Below are 21,808 nucleotides of genomic sequence, written 5' to 3' on the forward strand. Positions count from 1 at the left end.
ATTGTCCCAGAGATTTTGATACGTTGTATTTCTATTCTCATTTACCTGTGTTAGTTTTTTAAATTTCATCCTTGATTTCTTCTGCTACTTCGGTCATTCAATAGAGTATTGTTTAGTTTGCAGGTGCTAGAGAAGATTCTGCTTTGTATTTTAGTTTTGATTTCTAATTTCATTCTATTAGGGATCTCATAGAATGAAAAGTTTTATCTCAATTTTGCATATTTGTTAAGAGTTGCTTTGCAGCATAACATATAGTTTACTTTAGAGAAGGATCCATGTGCTGCTGTGAAAAAGGTACATTCAGTGTTTGATGAATGAAATGTCCTATATATGTCTGTTAAGTCTAAATTATTTATTGCATTTTTTAGTTCTACAGTTTCTTTGTTAAGTTTTCCTTTGGAGAATCACTCCAGTTGTGAAAAAGGTGTCTTAAAGTTACCCAGTATTACTGAGTTGTGGTCTATTTGATTCTAGAAACTGAGAAGGCTTTGTAGAGCCTCCATTGTTTGGAGCATAAATATTTATGATTGTTATGACTCGTTGATATGTAATTCCCTGAAGCAGTATGAAATGCCTTTCTTTGCCCCTTCTGATTAACTCTGGACTGAAGTCCACTTTATCTGATATAAGAATAAAATCTCCCGCTTCTTTATGAGAAAAAAAAAAAAAGAATAGGTCTTGCAGGTAGTCAAAGGATGAAAGGGTATTATGAACAATTCTATGACACTAAATGTGCCACTGAAGAAAAAACTGACACAAGAAATGAAAAGCTTGAATAGTCCCTAGATATGACATTTAACCTATTTAATTAGTGTGAAAACGGAAGAACAAAGGAAATAATACCCTCTCTCATTCCTTTACTGTCCTGGAGATAGGTCACCTAGAAGGCAGGTGATCAATATGTAACAGAGTGGGTTGGATTAGACTTGCCAAAGACAGAACAGGGCAGAAGTGGGGCAGCAAACAGTGAGCTAGCTTTCAATGCTAAAGATACTATGTGAATGCCTATTCAGTCATGGACTCTTTAAAGACTTACCACCTTAAACCAGCAAGCTCCAAATTTAGGTGTCTGGCCTCTTTCATTTTATCAGTGGTTCATTCCTTTTTATGGCTGAATCCACTATATGGATAAATCACATTTTGATTATCCATTAATCAGCTGATGGTTTCCACTTTTTGGCCATGATGAATAATGTTGCTATTGAATATGTGTGTAAAAGTTTTTCGTAATGTTTTTAACAAATAAATCAGCTGTTAAGTTGAACCATATATTAAAAATTTTCGTAAGTATTTTAAAAAGAAGCAGTTTCAGTTAATTTTTTAGTTTCTCAAAAGAGAAAAGGTGGAAGGTAGGTAGGTCTACCTGTCTAGTAACACTCCTGCACTGACAAAAATCAGGCAGATATATAGTTGTAGATCGACATAATACCTTTTATTTTATGTATTTATTTTTATGTGGTGCTGAGAATTGAACCCAATGCTTCACTCATGCTAGGAAAGTCTCTACCACTGAGCCACAACCCCAGCCCCTAACAATGGGCTCTTTTAAAACCCACCCACTGGAGATGTTAGTAAACCCTGGACAACTCTATTCATTTATCTTACTGGTCTGATTTCTGAAGGTACTTAAGCTATCAATCTTTGCTCTATGCTAAATAGATAAATTTATAAATATGTAAATTATATAGTAAATATATAAAAGTATATAAATAATATATTTATATATTAATTTATAAATAAATTTCATTCATAAATTTAAAAGTAATGAATTTAATGTAATGTTTGGACTACAAATTATGGAACTGAAAATGAAGTTCATCAATGAGATCAGAGGTCATAAACTCCCTGAAAATGTACACAAAGCAGCATGTGCATGTACATTTTTTGAAGAAAATTTATTACAGGCTTAGAGGAATCTGTAAACCATTAAAAAAAAATGAATTATCCACTTAGACAAACAGGAAACACACATTTTTATGAGTATTTGTATTTGTGTGGTGCTAGGGATTAAACCAGGGTCTTGCACATGCTAATTGTGTGCTAAGCTACACTCCCTTGCAGGAAATGTACATTTTTAACATTGTAAAAGATCCATTTGAAAAGGTTAGCTTGATGATCTACATAAAATATTTTAAAATTAAGTCGCTAAAACTAAGTACATCTCATTCTTTCCCAAAGGAAGAAAAGACAATGAGGCGTAGGCTTCAAGTTATATTCCAGGGCTAGACCCAAGCTTGATGAATGATTAAAAAAAATGTCAGCTTCAGAAGAGATACAGTGGCATTCAGAGTCAGTTGAGGACAAGTTTTACAGAAGCTAACAAATTTGCCTCTTATTTGCTTAAGAAAATAAGAACTTAAACTGGCCATGGTGACACATGTAATTCCAGTAATCTGGAAGGCTGAGGCCGGCATGGGCAATTTAGTGAGATCCTGTCTCAAAATGAACAATAAAAAGGGCTGGGTGTAACTCAGTGGGTAGAGCAGCCCTGGGTTCAAACACTCACACAGCAAAACAACAACATACAGATGAATTTCTTCACAAGCATCCAACTTTAAAACATTAAGTCTTAAAAACATTCCTGGAATCATATATGAAAAGAGAACTATTTCATTAGAGATACCTGAAAATGGTCTCTTCTAAACCCGAAGCCAAGATTCAGATTAGTGATCCCTTGAATCTTAAAAACTGTTAAGACACCCAGTTACTGAACATTCTAAATCAGTGCTTTCAGCCTTTTTAAAAAGTCATGATACAAAGAAAAAAAAAATACTGTTTGTATGGCACACTGATTAAGACTACTATGGATCTAAGAGCAAGTGGATACAATGTACCCCACACGAATGACCAGGTCTGAAAGGACCAGCATCCCATTTCATCTCAAACTCCCTTGTAAGTACAGTGATTGAGAAATTCTGATTTATATAACTTGTGGAGATCCTGACCTGAACAGACAAAACCCATGCAGAAGAGGTTAAAAACACTATTTCATAATCCCATTTATTTCAACAGATATGCAATCACCTTGTACACTTCCAAGAATAGTCCAGAAACCCTATTAACAGGCTCTGGAAGGTCACCAGCACAAAACAACAATCACAAAGTAGACCTCCCCCCAGCTTATAAGAGTAAATCAAAAGTAAACAGGATAATGGTAAAAATACATGTAAGATGAAATGAAGTTTTCCCACTTCCACGTAATTTTTTTGTGGTACTGAGCACTGAACCCAGGGCCTCATGCACTCTTATCACTGAGCTGAATCCCCAACCCTTGTTTCATTTTATTGGGGGGTACTGGGGATTTAACCCAGAGGCACTTTACCACTGAGCCATATCCCCAGCCTTTTTTATTTTTTAAGACAGGGTCTCACTACATTGCTTAAGGCCTCTACAAATTGCTAAGGCTGGTCTTTTCCTGTCTTAATTTAAGGTGAGATGTTTAATGCTATTATTGGCAATCATGGCCAAGAGCACTTTCCCTCACCTATCAAACTAATACCATGTAAATAGTAAAGTTTTGCTTTGATTTATAAATTGGGAAAAAAATATATAGCTCCAGAGGTTAACTACTCCCTGACAGTTTCCTGACTCTTTGACCTTCAAATTCCAAGACAGCAGGCGCACAATGAATTAAGAAAACAATCTGTTCAAAGCCAAGAGAATAAGCTGCCCCCCCCCCCGTCCCATTAAGGGTCTTTGAAATTTGGAATATAAATATCTATAATAATACCTGAATTTATGACGTATCTGCTTATATGAACCTGCAGGATATTCAACTTTTAGGAGATAATGATCTTTCATACCACTGGGGCTTCTGTTTTTATTCCTACCTATGAAGTATACCAAATTCTTATTTTAAAAGCCAATACATACAGTGTTTCTAACATAAACCAAGAGGTATGGCAAAATAAAACACATCAGTGTCTGGGCCCTGTGTGAATTTAATTTCACTACTTTTTTTTTTGGAGGTGCTAGGGATTGAACCCAGGGTCTTGTGCATACCAACTGAGCTATATTCCCAGTCCCCATTTCTCTACTTTTAAGTCAGAAAAAGTATCAATGTTACATGGATGACATAGCAACAATGGAAGGTTTTCCAATGAAGTGAGGTATTACCAAGCAGTTTGATTTGGATTAACGTAGTTCTATCCTAAAATCTGAAGTTGGTGTTATCTTCCACAATACACAGTAAATGATAGGCAGAGAAATCATCATCTTATACTGTACCTTTTGATTAGGCAACACAAGCAAAATAAAGTCACAATATGAAACTATTCCAGGGCTGGGGTTGTGGCTCAGTGGTAGAGCACTTGCTTATCATGTGTGAAACACTGGGTTTGATTCTCAGCACCACATGTAAATAAATGAATAAAATAAAGGTCCATCAACAACTAAAAAATTAAAAAAAAAAAAAAAAAAAAAAAGGAAACTATTCCACTGGCCTAAACCAATGGAGCCAAAAGATGGAAAACTTTGAGACCTAGAGTAATCTAAAGCTGAATCCAGCTTTATGTCTATAATAATTACTGCTACCATATGAATGACTTTTAAAACAAGTATGATATGAGATGCACACTTCCATTTTAGAAGTAAAAGTTTAGAAGTTAAAAAAACCTGCCCCAAATCACAGGATCACTAACTGATGAATGACACATTTGAACCTAGGTCTAATTCTTTTTTTTTTTTAAACCTAGATCTATTTTGAATTCTCAAGACCTAAACAAGTTCTTTCTAGTAAATTCAACACTATTTCCTTAATTTTGTAAAGTGATTTATTAACAGACTACCCAAAATACTATAATGAGTTGCTTTAAACTGAAGGCAAGGAGCTGGGGATGAGGCAAGTTTCACCAATCAAGGTTCTTCATTTATTCTCTTATCTGAATAGGCTGGTCACCAGGTCACAACTGTATAAAATAAAAGATGGAAAAGCTTTTTTCTGTGTGACTGCCATGGTGGACAGGGGAAAGAATGCTAGCTGGGTGGCAGATCTATGGGCCTTGGTGTTGAGTTCTTTAAGGTGCAACAAATTCTATGCATTTTTAAGATGTATGGTGGTCATCCTGGTAAAAGTATTCCAAAAACTGTCATACAGATAGGTTGTGCAAAAATTACTAGGATCACAACTACATGTAACAAGAGCATATAGGTAGCTACAAATAAATGCCAAAGTCCTCAGCTGCAGTTTCTGAAGATTCACTGCCATAAGTGTGACAATGCAACATTTTGGAAGGAGAAATGAACTGGTCACACAGATGAATATAAGCAAATGATGAAAATATTTGATTTGACAGTGATAATCTCACAATAAATTATGTAGAAAAACACATTTTTCTGTCATGTATAACTAATTAGAAGAAATTAAAAAGTTAAAAAAAAAAGAAAAATGCATTTTTGAATACTTACTATTTTAAATGCCAGGCAATAAAGTCTATTTTATGTTTTTAAAAAGGATGGGAGAATATCTCCAGTATAAATGGTTAGTTATTTGTAGTTATTCAATATAATCATAAATACACACTTTATAGGTACTAATAAAGGTAAGTTCCTGCTCCAAGAAGTTTATAACTTAAAAATACAGAGCAAGGCTAGGAATGTAGTGCAATGGTAGAGCACATGCTTAGCAGAGTCCCTGGGTTGAATCACCCATGCACACACACACACAAAACCCAAAACAACATCAACCAGAGAAAACAAAACGAAGTGGATTATCTGAGTAAGCAAGACATAGAGAAGATGTTAATGCAGGAAACTCCTGCAAACATACCCCTATCACGTGATACTCAGGCAATTCCCAAATCTCGACTAAAGTACCACTGAAAATAATTTCTGACCCTACATCTACAGGTGAGCAAATCTAGGACTCTTCCTGAGCTTGAGACAGGAACTTCTCTATTTAGAATCATCAAGACTAGTAACCCCTCTGACAATATACATAGTACCTGAGTAAATGAGGCAAGCTACACTGGTCCTTGAATTACATACTGATCCACCCCTAAGAAGCAATTCAGCACCTCACCCACCTGACAGGCCACACCAGAAACAGGAAGTACAAGTCAAAAGTCTCATTAAAACTAAGAATGCTTGGCAGCAGAAAATGAAAATAAAGAGCAAAGAACAGCAGCATCAGCAATAAACACAGTGTCTTCACTGACAGGGAAGGGAAAGAAAATACCAGTCAGGTCAGGCATTTTATAAATTATCTCCTTTAATCCTCACAGTAATCTGAGATGATAATTAGCTGGTGCTTTTATTATTAATCTTCATAAGAATCCTGAGATAGGAACTACTAAACCCCATTTTACAGATGAAGAAACAAGGTTAATAAGTTAATGAGGTAGTGATGAGAAAATTCAGGCTTAAGTGAGGTTAAGTGATCTTCACCCAACTCTTGCTTCTTTCCACTATCCTGCTGCCTTCTACTACCCACCAGCTATCTCAGTTAATTTGCGATTCATTCTCACCCTCATCCCCTAATTTCTGTAGCTGTTTTAGAAAGTATAGCTTATAGCTAAAACACAAAGTAAATAGGAGTTTTCATTGAGACAACACCTTGGAATGTTACTAGGTTGTGGCATAATATATCTGACAAAATGTCAACTGTGTGAGCTTGAGGGGAGGGACAATCTGGAGATCCTTTGCACAGTTACCTGCAAGATATGTAGCAGGCATTTAGGAGTCGCTGAATGAACATCTTTTGACTGGTTATAAATCCAACGGCCAACAATGGTTATTTTGTACCATTTTTTACAATGATACAATTTTTTTAAGAAAATAATTTACCCATTTGTTTTTAACAGGGTGGTTTACTTAAAATTTACAGAACATTAGAGAGATAGCTAAATTGAGAAATGCCCATTAGTCATAACTTCAGAAAAATTCCAAGTGTTCACTATTCCAAGCAAACTAAAATGTTTCAGCTAATAAAAAACTGTCAGAAAAACCCATAAGACCAGAAAGTGTAAAAAGAACAGCCAATATAAAGGCATTTAAGACGAGAAGCATACAAAATTGTAAAGATTAATTCTATCCTGGTATTTAAATCCAAAACTCTCATTTAGATAACAAAAATTTTCTAAGAAAACATTATCATCACTAATGTAAAAAAAAAAAAAAGCTTTCCCACAATAGCAACTGTTGCTAAGTAGGTTTTTTTATGTCTAAGGCTGAAAGATACAGAATTTGTAGGAACCAGTAAAATGGCACTCCTAGCTTTACCTTGTGATACTGTGAATTCTTTCACCCTAAACATTTTAAAAGGCTCAATCCTTGATTCCTGTTTAAAAAAGATATATATGTACATATTACATGTATGTGTGTGTGTACAACTAAGTTTGCTGAATTCTACTCTGAAGCACACGGAAACAGTTTCAAGAGAACTACCCATTGTCTTTAAACCAAGGCAAACATATCCTTTGTTACAATGTCAGCAGCCACTTTTCCTTAATAATCCTAGGGGAATTTCTTCATTTGAAAAGCTGGCTGGCCTAGATTTCTATTAAGAAACAACTAAATTATATGCTACTTTTGAAATTATTCATCTTAGCCCAGAGAAATTTAGATGTAAGAACACAATAATATTCTTGTGAAACAAACTTGGACCAGGTCACCCAGTAAATTGTGACAGACCAAGGATCAAATCCAGTTTCTCATTAAATCAAGTATTATAAGCATTATTTATTATTACCTGAAAATGCTAAGCCCTTACCTCACTCAATGGCAAATCATATCAGTTTTCATCAGTTTCTGAACTCATACAAATTGTACTATTTATGCAAAAGTTGCCATACAGTTGTCAAAACAGTTATCATAAATGTTATAAACAGTTAACATTTTGGAGGCACTTACTATGTTAGGTTCTATATTAAATGTGCTCTATATATTATCTCCATTAATCCTTACAATAACCCTATGAAAAAACAGGCAGAGAAAATAACCAGGCTTAGGTAATGTTTTTAAAAAGTGAGCCAGGTATGGTAGCACACACCTGTAATCTCATTTCCCCCATGCTCTGTCCAAAGTCTAGTTAGACCACATTTTATGAATTTAACCAACAGGATACTATTAAAGAACAGAAACAAACGATCTTTCTTAAAAGAAACTCAGCAAGGCACAATGGTCTGTGCCTGAAAACCCAGCAACTGAGCAGGCTGAGGGAAGACAGCAAATTTAAGGCCAGCCTAAGCAATTTAGCAAGACTCTCAGCAACTTAACACCTGACTCAAAATAAAAAGGCCTGGGAATGTTGCTCAGTGGTAAAGCATCCCCACATTCAATCCCCAGTACTAAAAAAATAAATAGGACAAAAAAATCTAGAAGCTCCATTTCATAGTTATGTTTCCTAAATCAGACTTTTAACCTCAAAGGACAATGATACGGAGAAAAGATCTTACAACATTAAGTTGGGATGGGGTGGAAGATACAACAAATAGTTCAATATATAACTGGTTTTTAATTCATAAAAACATATCACCCTTAAACAATATCTTTAGGGCTGGGGATATAGTTTAGTTCGTAGAGTGCTTGTCTGTCAAGCACAAGGTCCTGGGTTCAATCCCCAGCAATCCAAAAAAAAATGTGTGTGTGTGTGTGTGTGTGTGTAAATGAATATAAAGAAAAGAAAAACATCTTTAGGTCATATATACTGACCGTTTAACCAAATAAGAAAATTAAGGAAGAAATTATGCTGTTTATACATTGTTTAATAGACAAGGAAGAATCACCAATTTACAGAAATCCTACCAAAATGGCCAGAGTTCTAGAATCTAGATGACAATCTAGTCATCTATCTCCTTCAAACTCAATCTTAAGACAGTAATAGAATATTTAAACATCAAGGAAGAGGCTTCTATTCAACATCGTTTTTCTGTGAAGTCTTTTTGTGTGTGTGTGTGTGGTATCTGGGACTGAACTCAGGGGCATTTAACTATGAAGCCACATTCCCAGCCCCCTCACCCTTTATTTTTTATTTTGAGACAGGGCTATGCTAAATTGCTGAGGCTGGTGTTAAACTTGGGATACTCCTGCCTCGGCCTCACACGTAGCTGGGATTCCAGGCATGTGCTGCCACACCTAGCTGTGAAGACTTTTAGACCAAAGTGTTTTGGGTTGCAAGATTCTGAAATAAACCCCATAAAACCTGGCATTAGCTCTCCCTCTTTTTTTGTGGTAGCAGAGATTGAAACCAGGGGTACTCTACCACTGAGTTAACATCCCTAGCTCTTTTTGAAACAGGGTCTTGCCAAATTGCTGAGGCTGACCTTCAATTTGTTATCTTCGGCTTCCTGAATCACTGGGACTACAGGCATGCTCATCATCCCTGGTCATTAGTTTTCTATTGTTGTTGTAACAAATTACTATAAATGAACAAGACAAATTTATTATCTGTTTCTATAGCCAGAGTTGGGTGGGCTTAGGTTAGGTGGGTCCTCTGCTGAGGGTTTTCCAAGACCAAAAACCAAGGTATTATTCACTTTGATTCCAGCTGTATTCATCATTGGACACTGTCCTGCTCATTTAGGTTGCTGGCTGAATTTAGTTCCTTTCGGTTGTAGGACTGAGGTCACCATTTCTTTGCTGCTGTTAACTGGGTCTGACCTTTGCTACTAGAGACTGCTGCATTTTATATATTTTTCATGTAGCCCCTCCAATGATGGCAGGCTGAGTCTTCCTCAGGTTTCAAATCTCTAATTTCTGTCCATTTCTCTGACTCTTTTAAGAGCACATGTGATTAGACTAGACCCACTGAGAAAATCCAAGATATCTTCCAATTTTATGATCTTTAAGCTTAAAAGTCCCTGTAAAGTTCCTTCTGCCACATAACATGTTCAGATGACAGAGATTAAATACAAACATAGGGGTGAGAGTTGGGGGTGGTGTACTTCCTACCACCATCTACCCTCTGACATCCAGTCAAATCCTCCCAAATATAAAACACATTTATCTCAAGATTCCCAAAGGTCTCATACCACTACAGCATCAACTCAAAGTCCAAAAATCTCATTTACAGCTTACCAATTCAAAAGCCCCAAATCTCATCCTTTAATTCAGGTATAGGAGATTGTGCATATAATAAAATTAAGTATAACACCTGGGGCGTTATTTTAAAAAAAGTTATCTACTCCCAATATACTATAATGAGACAGGTATATAGGGTAACTTCACAGGCATTCTAGTTCAAATGAGAATATATAAAGGGAAAGAGAGCCAGCCACACATTCAGTCATTCAGAGCAGGGGTTGTAGCTCAGTGGTAGCACACTTTCCTCCCACGTGTGAGGGACTGGGCTTGATCCTCAGCACCACATAAAAATAAATAAATAAAATAAAGGTATTGTGTACATCTACAACTAAAGAAATATTAAAAAAAAAAAAAAGAAAGAAAGAAAGAAAAAGAACTGGTGAAATCATTTTAAAATTAATTCTATTTCACAGCCTGGGAAAAATCCTGTCTTTTAGCTCCACCCCTCTGGGCTCCTGGTTCCACCTCTGAGTCACCCTTCTTTTTTTATGAAAAGCAGCACATTCACGTGTAAGTATGTGAATAGTTTTCTCCACTTGTTTCCTGTCAGAATTTGTGAGGGTCTAACAGTTCTATTTAATTTCTTAATTTCTGTATCTTTTGATTGAAGACAGCATTGTTTCTGCTAGCATAAAATTATCAAGAATCTAGTGGGCTTTACATGAATTGCTCCCTTAGGAAGACATCCACAAATAAACTAGGCTGCACTTTCCACATTCTACTTGTCAATCTTCTCAGTCAATATCTAGGTTTACCACTTACAATTTCTGCCTTCCACATAACCACAGGATACAATTTTACTAAGTTTATTTGCCACTCTGTCAGTTTCCAGTAACAGGTACCTCACTTCTATCTGAACCCTTTCCAGGGGTCATTAACATTCAAATTACTACCAACAATCTGTTCTAGGTCTTTTCTACCATTCTCCTCAAAATTCTTCCAGACTCCACCCACAGTCAACTTCACTTTTAGGTAATAGTACCCCATTCCCAATACCAAAATCTATACTAGTGTTATCACTACTGTAACAAATTACCACAAAGGTAATGACTTACAATCTCATGAGGTTATTAATTCACATACTCTGTAGGCTGCAAATTGGGTAGGCTTGTCTAGATCTTCTGCTTAGAGTTCTGAGGCCAAAAATCAAGGTGCATGTGAAGCTGTATTTCTTGCTGGAAACTCTGGGGAAGAATGCACTTCACAGTTCATTAGGTGTTGGCCAAATTCAGTTCCCATGGTTGTAGGACTGAGGTTTCTATTTCTTCACTGACTGTTACTAGAGGCTGCCCACGTTCCTTCTTATGCTTTCCATGTGACTTTAACAATTGCAAATGGAGTCCCTCTCATGCTTTAAATCTCTGGTTTTCCCTTATGCTCATCTGATTCCAGCTGGAGGAAGTTCTTTGAGCCTTAAAGGACTCATGTAATGAGACAGGGCCTACCCAGAAAATGCAGAATAATTTTCTGACTTTAAGATTCTTATTTTGCATTATTGGGGAGTGCACCTAGGGTTCATACATGCCAGGCAAGTGCTCTATCAGTGAGTCACAATCTCAGACCCAAACCCACATTTTTTTATTTTGATACAGGGCCTCACAAAGTTGCCCAGGGTGACCTTGCACTAGCAATCCACCTGCCTCAGGCTACGCAGTAGTTGGTATCACAGGTGTGTGCCACCATTGCCAAGTCCTACTTTTAAGATTCTTAACCTTTGTTACATTTTCTAAGTTTCTTTTGCCATGTAATGTAACATATTTACAGATTCTGAGGATTAAGGTATGCATATCACGTGGGATAGGGGTATCATTCTACCTACTACAAACCCAAACCCTATATAAGTCTTTAATCTCACTTTCTAAAGAAAACCTCAGGGCTCGAGATGTGGTTCAGAGGTAAAGCATTTGTCTAGCATGAACGAGGCCCAGGGTTCAATCCCCTGCACAGCAAAAAATGAGACATCCTTTTAAGCAAATATGTTCAAAGATATTTTAAAAATAACAAAAGCAAACTCTTATCCTGGAAGTGTGTGTGTGTAGGTAATAGGAAAACTAGAAGCACCTTGTGGAAAAGAAGCTGCTGTTGGGCGCAGTGGTGCATGCCTGTAATCCCAGCGGCCGGGGAGGCAAGGCAGGAGGATCTTGAGTTCAAACACAGTCACAACAAAGTGAGGCACTAAGCAACTCAGTGAGACCCTGTCTCTAAATAAAATACAAAATAGGGCTGAAGATGTGGCTCAGTGGTTGAGTGCCCCTGAGTTCAATCCCTGGTACCCCAACCCCCAAAAGTAGTTGCCACCTGTTTCATCCTCCAACAGTATGGCAGTCCCCCCATAATTCAGAAATTAATACATGCTGCTCTTTAAATGTGTGCTCTGCTTTTCCTGTTCTCCACAAAAGAGAACATAATTAGGCATGTGTGCTTTGTTGTTATTGTTTTTGTTTTTAAAGAAAAGTTGTCATGGGGTAACTTAACTTTGTAACCAAATGATAAAACCAATCTAAGTAAATATCCAATTTTCTTTCTTCAAGTCACATAACTTCTCCATTAACAAATGAAAGTCAACTATCTCAAAGTCATAGAAGGAGAAACCTGCTCTGGTAAGACTTCAGTAGGTGAACTTTTCAAAAGGATATGCAGAAGAACTAGTATTGATCCTGAACTTAAACCCCAAGTCTACCAACTCAGTTAAGTTAACTGATTCACAGGAACTACAAAGATAATTTTTAAAGTCAGATTTTTGACAATAAATTTTATCTGGACAGGAGAAACCCCAAAGATACCAGCTACACCCTTTAATAACAGGGCCGGGTAAGATCTATTAAGTACTTACTGCCTTCCAGGCACTGTAGTAAGCACTTGATACAAATTATCTAATTTACTCCTTGCTATAAATTTGAGCTAGGATGTATCATCCACATTTTATAGACAGGAAAACTGAGGCTTACAGAGGCCCTGATACCTGAGAACCTAGGAAGTCTAGTTCTGAAGCACTGGCCTACACTGCCACTCCTTACAAAGAATGAGGTCTTCAGCTCTGGGAAAAATCTTCCCTTCCTAGTTTTATTTTTATTTCCTCTCTCCAGGTCCCCTTCTCATACAATATAGCAGTTAAAAGGTAATCGAGTCTTCCCAAGTAACTTGTCACCTCCTTTTCAGAACTCTTTCCCTTCCTACAAAAGCAAAAGCCTCAAACCAATTCCCCTGACTCTGACTTTGCTTCCCCAAAACAAACTACAGAAGCTCCACCCATCACCTGCCTAGCCTAGATATGTTCCAACCCTGCAATAAACAAGAAACAAAATTTAAAAGTCCTACTCTTTCAAAAGGTCACCAACACAGGTCTACTCTTGGCCAACCCTTCATTTTACATACCTCTCCTTTTCCACCCAGGCTGGCAATTAGCCCTTAACCCCAACTCCACCCGTTCTGCCCCACTGCATGGCTCCTTCTCCCTTTCTCCCCAGCAACCCGTCCAGGGTCCCCTCCACCTCGCACCCAGTTTGCAGGTGGGAAGCTCAGCCCCACCCAGAGGGACCCTAGGAAGGCCCTAACTCCAGCTGCCCCTCGCCCGGGTGGCTTCACGCCACCCTACCCAGCAGGCACCACTCCCTCAGCACCCTCCCCCACCGTCCCCCCCGTGGCCCCACCCCTCAAGCTCCCTTCCCCCCCGCGACCCCCACCTCCAAGTTGCCCCCTAGCCTCCGCCCAGTCCAGCACCTCTCTCTTGCAATAAACCGGAGTCCGACAGCGGTTTCCCACCCTCACGTCGGCCTCTGCGCCTAAGCCTCGCTTTCCACCCTTGGGGGTGGCCCCGGGCCTCCCCTACGGACTGCAGGGGCCTCGGCTGGTGTGTGTGTGGAGGGGGGGCAGGGGAAGGCGACGGGGCTACTCGGGTGTCTGCTGGGAGCGTGGGAGGCGGTCGCGCCCGGCTGCCCCATCCCGGGCCCACCCCCAACCCCCAACGACCTCGCCTGGCGGCTCCCGTGGTACCTGTGGTGGAAGCGGCAGCGGCGGCGGCCGCTCTCCCCTCTCCTCACACAGACAATATGGCGGCGGCGGAGGAGGAGACACACGGCTCGGCCGCCAGCCGCAGGGACCAGAGCGAGGCTGCAGCCTCCGCTGCCGGAAGCGGAAGCCCCCTCCTGCCAGGAGGCGGGGCGAGGCCGCTTCCGACTCCGCCCTCAGTGGAATCTGGCTGAGGGCGGCCATGCTGGGATGTGCTATTGTGTCCCGGGGGTGCGGTCCCTTACTGAGGCGAAAAATGGAATGGATTCTCAGTATAAATCATAATAACGAGGCTTCCAATGACTAAGCGCACTTTATCTGAGTACCCGTACTAACTGGCGAGAGAGAGGAGCACGGACTTCCCACTACGCGTACGATTGGTCTGTTCCCAGTGAAGATGGCGGTCCCCAGATTTCCTGCTCTTTGCCCAGCTGGCGAGTCCCACCAGCCTACGAGTCGCCCCTCCTTTTTGGAAAAGAAGCCTGCGCGACCTGCAGAGCTGAAGAACGAAGCATCCTGGGAGCTGAAGTCTCTCCTGCTCGGACCTCTCGTCTAGGATTAGGGTTCCAACTGAGCTTTTTTTCTGCTCCAACTTCGAGTTTGAAACGAGTGAACGAAAGTTGGGTCTCAGGATGGGCGTGGCGTAGCAGGCCGGGAAGTAACGATAGTTACTTCTAGAGACCCAGGCTCAATTCATTCCTCCTACAGGAATCCTGCCTAGAGCTGCCCATTCAGAATACTATAGGATGTTCTATCTTTCCATCTGTCCCCCCAACCCACCCGCACTTTCAGGTCCTGGCCACCTCTCCAAAACAGACACGGCACTTTCTACTGTGCAAACCTGATCATGGTCCCCTTGGTTAAAAAATCTCCGGTGGCTCTCTTGTACCCTGGACTCTTGCTTGACATTCAAGGCCCTCCACAATTTGCTCAAACTCCTTTTTTCTCACCTTCAGTGGCTCCCCTCTCAAATCCCTGATGCTTCCATCCACTGAAACTGCAGACAATTCCTGGAACTTGGCTGTGTTGCTTCCCATCCTTTTCACTCGCACTTTTGTTACTGTTACCTCAAGGACTGGATAACCTTTGTGTGTTCACCTAACTATTTCGGGAGGCTTTTCCTCTGGGAATCTCTCTTGTGAGGTCCCCCAAACCCAGGCACTATCACTCAGCAGCTCAAGGTTCCTAGTCTGCTTCCTCCAACAGATTGTGAGCCCCCAGTGGACAGGGATGGGTCTGATGATCACCCTGTTCCCTGCAGGCCCTGCTGGAAGCTGATACATGTAAGTGTTGCTGAGAGGAATTCAAGTGTTAGCCTCACCTTTGGTAGGGCAGAGGTGTGAGGGCTGGAAGGAGGGCGAAGAGGCTGGGTTATTTCTGTAAGAGCCATTATCCCCAGCTACCTCAGGATATAAATGCCTGTTCCAGCAGTGGGCCTTTCTGCCCTCCCCAGCCCTCCTTTCAGTTTTTCAGCTGACTGGCACCTCTGAGCTCAGAGAGACAGAGTGGGAATGGCGGTGGCTTGCAGCCTACAATGATGACCTCAGAGAGGTGACCATGACTTTTTCTGGACCTCATCCACCAGTCAGGTCTGTGGGATCTAATCCCAAAGGCCTCAGTTTCTATAAATTGTTCTCTGGATGCCTGCAAGCCAGCCATTCCTCTTTCCCAGGACTCAGTTTTCCCTCCTGTGAACTGAAAATGTTATACAAGGTGATTCCAAGTTCTCTGTGAAACCCTCTTCCAGGAAATGACTGCCCTTCCTCTTACCTCTTGGACTATGGCTTCCTCTTCCCAACTTTTATTCATGTTTGTTTAACTCAGTTATTGATTACTTGCTACAAGCCAGACGTTGTGCTAGGTGCTAGGCCCTAGAGATGTGGTACGAGCAGGACAGATACCAGTTCCTCACTGGTGGAGTTCCCCTGCTAAAGTGAGAAACAAACAGTGCCCAGGTAAACAAATGAATCAACAGAGTAATTTCATGTAGCAATAAGTGCAAGGAAGGAAGAAGGTAAGTAGCTGTGAAACAGACTAAAAGCTTCAGATAGCTGAAAGTACTGTGAAGGAAACAGATAAATCATTCTGAAATAGAGTACTCTTGCTTGAGTGGCTCAGAAGCTCCCTTGGGGAAGGGAATAGTAAGTTCAAAGGTCACAAGGTAGGAAAGAGTGCTAAGTTTGAAGGGGGCCATGGTGACCAAAGCACTAGAAGTAAGGAGAAGGAGGATAGGGCATATGAAAGGGAGGTGGCCGGGGTATGCAGGTCATGGTCAGAAATCTGGGCTTTCATCTGAGTGAAGTCATCCCTCTGCTTAACCCTCAGCCCTTTCCAATGATCTCAGGTTCCCTTGCAGCATCCATTTTTCTCCCTAGTTCTGACTTAACCCATGACCTCATTCAGAGACCTCACCTGGGCATACATGTACATTCCTTCATACTCAAGTAGGACACAGTTGATGCCCAACTCCTGCCACTTTCCAGGTTATTCTGGCATAGGTTTATGGTCCAAAAGGCTCTCAGTCCCCAGTGTCCACCTCATAGATTTAATACCCTTAATACTCTCTCTCCCTGACCCTTCAGGTTAGTCTTCCTTCAACACCAGCAGCAGCAGTAGTTAAGATGTTAGGAGGACTTTCCTGGTACCACCCACTGAATTTTTATCTCACTTAATCCTCAGAGCAATTAGATGAGATAGGAACCAAAAGCATCCCACTGTACCAACAAGGAAACGAGATTAGCAGTGTTACAGGCCATGCCCATGGTCACATAGCAGAGATGGAGCCTGCATTCCAACCTAGGCCATTCGAGTCTCATTCACTGCACTAACAACCTAAGTGTATCAGCTTTCTTTTGCTGTTTAACAGGTCACCCCACAAAGTGACTTCCAATGACAATCATTTATTTGTGTTTGTGTGCATTTGCAGAGAACAGCTCTTTTCTCTTCTACATGTCTTGAGGAGGGTTGCTCCTGTATTTGCAGTTAGCTAGCAGGTCAGTAACCTGACCTGTCCTGTGTGGCCTCATTTATGTGTCTGGCAATTGGCTGGGGCTTTTGGCTACAGTGGCTTGGTTCTCCACGTGGTTTCTTCTGTAAGCTAGCTTGAGCTTCCTCACATGATGGCTTCCAAAAGGAAGAGGCCCAAAGCAGCAAGGACTCTCAAGACGTAGGCTTAGAAGTGCTCTAGCGTCACTTTTGCTGCATTTTATTGATCAAAACCAGTCAAATTAGACTGACCAGCTCAGGTTCAAGGAAACTAGAAATAGATTTCATCTCTTGATGAGGAAAACATCCAAGTCATATCACAGAGTCACATGTACCAGAAAGGATGGAATTGTTGTGGTCATATTTATAAACATTATATCACATTAAGTCAACATAGGTATGAAATTGGTTACACAAATTATGGTACAGCTAAACATGGAACTATTACCCAGCAACAAGGGCTAATATTTTTGAGCATTTAATACATGTTAGACACTGCATAAGATACCTTAAATAAATTAACACATTTAATCCTCACAACAGCCATGCGAAGTAGGTACATTTTTAAAAATACTTTCTTAGATGTTGATAGACCTTTATTTTTATTCATTTACTTATATGTGGTGCTGAGAATCGAACCCAGTGCCTCACACATGCTAGGCAAGCGCTCTGCCACTGAGCCACAACCCCAGCCCCAAGTGGGTACATTTTTATCCCCATTTTAAAGATTAATCATCTCGAGTCTAATAGAGTTTAAATGACTTGTCCAAGGTCATACAGTTAGCAAGTGACAAAGCCATTAAAAAGAATAAGGGCCGGGTTCAGTGGTGCATGCCTATAATCCCAGTGGCTCAGGAGGCCAAGGCAGGGGGATCGCAAGTTCAAAGCCAGCCTCAGCAAACATGAGGTGCTAAGCAACTCAGCAAAACTCTGTCTTTAAATAAAATACAAAAAAGGGCTGGGGATGTTGCTCAGTGGTTAAGCACCCCTGAGTTCAATCCCCAGTACCAAAAAAAAAAAAAAAAAAAGGAGGACAGCACTGTGTCCTGCCATGGAAACTGGCTCTGAAATACTGTTGCATAATAAAAAGCAGGAGCCAAGACAGTAGTTTGGTTGGTTGAAACACATTAAGCAATGGGTAGATGTGTATGTGTACTAGAGTCTTAGATAAGATTCAGGAAGGATTTACCACAAACAGTTAATGGAACTTATCTTTGAAGAGGGGAAGAGGAGGGATCTTTTACTTTCAACTCATCTGCGTTGCTTGAATTTTTTATAGCAAACAAGAATTTTTATTTCAACACTCCATAAAGATGAAAGTGTTTTAAAAACGTTCTTAAACTTGTCCCTTATCTCTGTCTTTTTCTATTTGTTTTTTACTTTTATTTATGTGTTTTTCCTTTTTTTTTTTTCTTTTGGCACCACCCAACTCGACCCCTTATCAATGTTGACCTGAAGTTTCGTGAGGACCTCAGGCCCCGCCCCTTTCTGCGGTCTATCCTGCGCACTGTTGCTGGAGGAAAGTTTACTTCCTAGGGTGATCCTCTCTTGCCCAAAAGTTTTCAGTGGCAACGTGTTGCCTGTAGAGAAGTTCCAAACCCTTTGGCCTGGTGAACAGGGTGTTTATAAATTAGACCCCAGCTTGATTGGATTCCAGCTCGGTTACTTACTCAGCAGTATAAACTTGCATAAGTTATTTGACCTCTCTGAGCCTCAGTTTCCTTATCTGTTAAAAAATATGAAAGTGGGGTTGGGGATGTTGCTTAGTGGTAGAGCACTGCCTAGCATTCTTGAGGCTCTGAGTTCAATCCCCACCACATGCAGAGAGAAAAGAGAGAGAGAGGGAGAGAGAAAAAATATGAAAGAAAGAAAGGAAGGAAAGAAGGAAAAGAAATAGCATTATATGTCTGGAGGCAACTCAGATGCTGTAGTGGTGTCTGCCCTCTCCCCTAACCATGGGTGGTTGCTACTTCCATGCCCATTGGTATTAGGCTTGGTCATGTGATTCACTTTGGCCAGCAGAATGTAGATGCAAGTGACAATGTCCAAGTTGCAGCCTAGCCTTAAGAGGTTGCTCATGTTTTCAATTGCTCTCCATGGAGTTTCCTCTTCTGCCACGAAGCGGGGACTCTCCTTGGTGCATCACATCTTTTGAATTGGAGTACCAAAGGTGCTGTAAGCAAGTCTGAGAGAATAGTTTTGTACTTTTTTTATTTCAGTGTGAGGTTTGTATTAAATTATAAATTGTAATTTTTCATGAGCTCCATCTCTTTTAAATGGAGAGAAACTAAACAAGTAGGAAGAGAATGCTCTGTCTCAATTTAAGAAAGCAGTAACTTCTATCTAAACCCCCCAGCATTAGATAGGCTTGTCCCGGAAGAACAGAAGACACAAGGAACACACCTGAATCGGAGCCACCTCCAGCAGAGCCAAACCTGAAGGACAGGAGGTGGGACGGGGAGAAATCAATATTTGCTTCTGCGAGTAACAGAGCTTTGTGGGGGGATATGCAACATGATTATAGCAATAACTAAATGAGAGTCTCACCTCCTAGTGCTTTTGTCAGGATTGAATGAATGAATACAGTAAATCCCTTAAAAATATTCTGTCACACAGCAAAGGCACAGTCAATGTGAGTTGTTATTAGTGGGGGTACAACTGGGAACAAACAAAGACCCTGTTCCCATGGATCTCATGTCAGGTGCGACGAGTTATGGAGGACGTGAAGAGGGTGCATCTGCCGTGGTGCAGTTTCCAACTGGGGTCAGAGGTGAAGCCTCACTGGGAGGGAGAAGCTTGAGCAAGGCCTGGTGAGGCAGGGAGCTGTGGGGGTGTATGGGAGGAGACTGTTCCAGGCAGGGGGACAGAGGACGGGCAAAGACAGGGTCATCCGGAAGTGGGCCATGTCTGACGGGGTTAAAGAGAAGAATAGCTGAATTGAGGAGCAAGAAGAGGAAGGCAATGTCCTGAGACTCCTAAGGGGCTGGATCATACACAGCCTGTGGGCACTGTAAAGTTTCAGGCTTCTGCCCTGAATGAGATGGAAAGATGGGGGCTGGGAGGATTTTGACCAGAGGGAGGGTAGGCCCCCCTTTTATTTATTTACTTATTTTTTGCATTTTTACAAGCTCTATCCAGGAACTAAGGGTAGAATAAATGGAATGGGGACGAGGGCAGAAGCAGGGAGACCAGGAAAGAGGCTACAGCCATAATCCAGACAAGGGACGATGATGGTTTTAACCAAAGTTTGACTCTTGGGTCATTTTGGAAGTAAAGCCATGAGGATTTGCTGACGGTGGGGCATACGGCATCTGAGAGAAGCAAAGAATTGAAGATTACTCCAAAGGCTTTTGCCTGAGGAACTGGAAGAAGGGATTTGCCAATAAGTGGTGGGAACTCTAGGAAGAGACCATTTCGGAGGGGCAGGCAAGTGGGGGAGAGGGAATGAGCCGTTCTACCTGGGACTGTTGAATTTGAGGTGACTGTCAGACTTCCAAGTCCAGCCCTGGACAGAAGTTAGGTGTATGACTCAGCCTAGGAGAGAGGCCCTGGCCAGAGATGTGACTTTGGAAGTTGTTATGTACTGAATCATATGCTGCAGTTCTAACCCTCCATGTGGCTGCATTTGGGGGCAGCGCCATTAGGAGACAAGGCACCAGCAAGGGCACCTAGCAAGGAGCAGCCAGAGAGGCTCCTGGAACCCAGCAGAGGAAGCCACACAAGGAGCTGCAGAAAGGTTGGGGAAGAGGAGAACCGAGGATTGATGTAGCAAAGTACGGGCACTGTCACCTGGGCAGAAAAGAGTGTAGGCAGACTAGGGGAAGCAAAACTTAATTACAGTGGAATTAAGAGAGTAAGAAACGGGGGTGGGGGCATACACACATCTGTCATTCCGGTGACTCAGGAGGCTGAGGCAGGAGGATCCCAAGTTTGAGGCCAGCTTCAGCCACTTACAAAGACCCTGTCTCCAAATAAAAAACATAAAAAGGGCTGAGGATGTGGCTCAGTGGTAGAGCGCCCCTGGCTTCAATCGCCAGTACTGCAAAAAAAAAAAAAAAAAAAAAGTGGAGGCAGACAAAATGAAAAAGCATGGAAGGAAGGAAAGACTCTTTTAAAGAGTAGAAAGTAAAATAAAAAATATAGAAGAGTAGGGGTTATAAAATTGCCACTTGGCAACCACTAAGGTACCAACCGTTTCAGAAGAGAAGCACTAATGGATGCTGCAGAAGTGGATTAAAGTTTGATGAGAAACAGGACAGGACATTTGCAGTCTTAAAGCATCTGCCCACAAGGTATTTACTCATTACAGGGTTAAAACGGTGGAGAAGCCCAGCAGACACATCACCCAAGTGGCCTTAGTGGACGCCACTAATAATGGGGCAAATCAACATTGCATGTCCCCTGGGATGAGGCGCTAAGAGGTACTTGCCATCACTTCAGTGGTGTTTCTGCCGAAAATGCCTAAGTGACTCATGAGGAAGCATTAGACAAACCGTAAGTGGGGGGTGTTTCTGCAAAATCACTGGCCTGCGCTTTTGAAAAATATTGAGCTCACTGGGCAGGGTGGTGCATGTCTGTAATCCCAGTGACTCAGGAGGCTGAGGCAGGAGAATCACAAATTTGAGGCCAACCTCAGCAACTTATTGAGACCCTGTATCAAAATAAAATTTTTTTAAAAGGGCTGGGGATGTAGCTCAATGGTTAAGCACCCCTGGTTTCAATCCCCAGTACCAACGCACGCACACACACACACACACACACACACACACACACACCAGCATGCACACAGATATAG

General features: G+C 41.2%; 1 protein-coding gene across 1 annotated transcript in view; it reads right to left on the reverse strand.

Annotated features, from left to right (window-relative positions):
* Csnk2a1 (casein kinase 2 alpha 1) overlaps positions 1 to 14,143 on the reverse strand; it is a 54,335-nt gene extending 40,192 nt beyond the window's left edge. The window contains 1 exon segment of the mRNA XM_047538852.1: positions 14,014 to 14,143. The gene's annotated coding sequence lies outside the window, so the exon portion shown is untranslated.
* Positions 14,144 to 21,808: the final 7,665 nt, after the last annotated feature.

This window comes from Sciurus carolinensis, chromosome 2 (assembly GCF_902686445.1).
Source record: "Sciurus carolinensis chromosome 2, mSciCar1.2, whole genome shotgun sequence".
NCBI classification, from domain to species: Eukaryota; Metazoa; Chordata; class Mammalia; order Rodentia; family Sciuridae; genus Sciurus; species Sciurus carolinensis.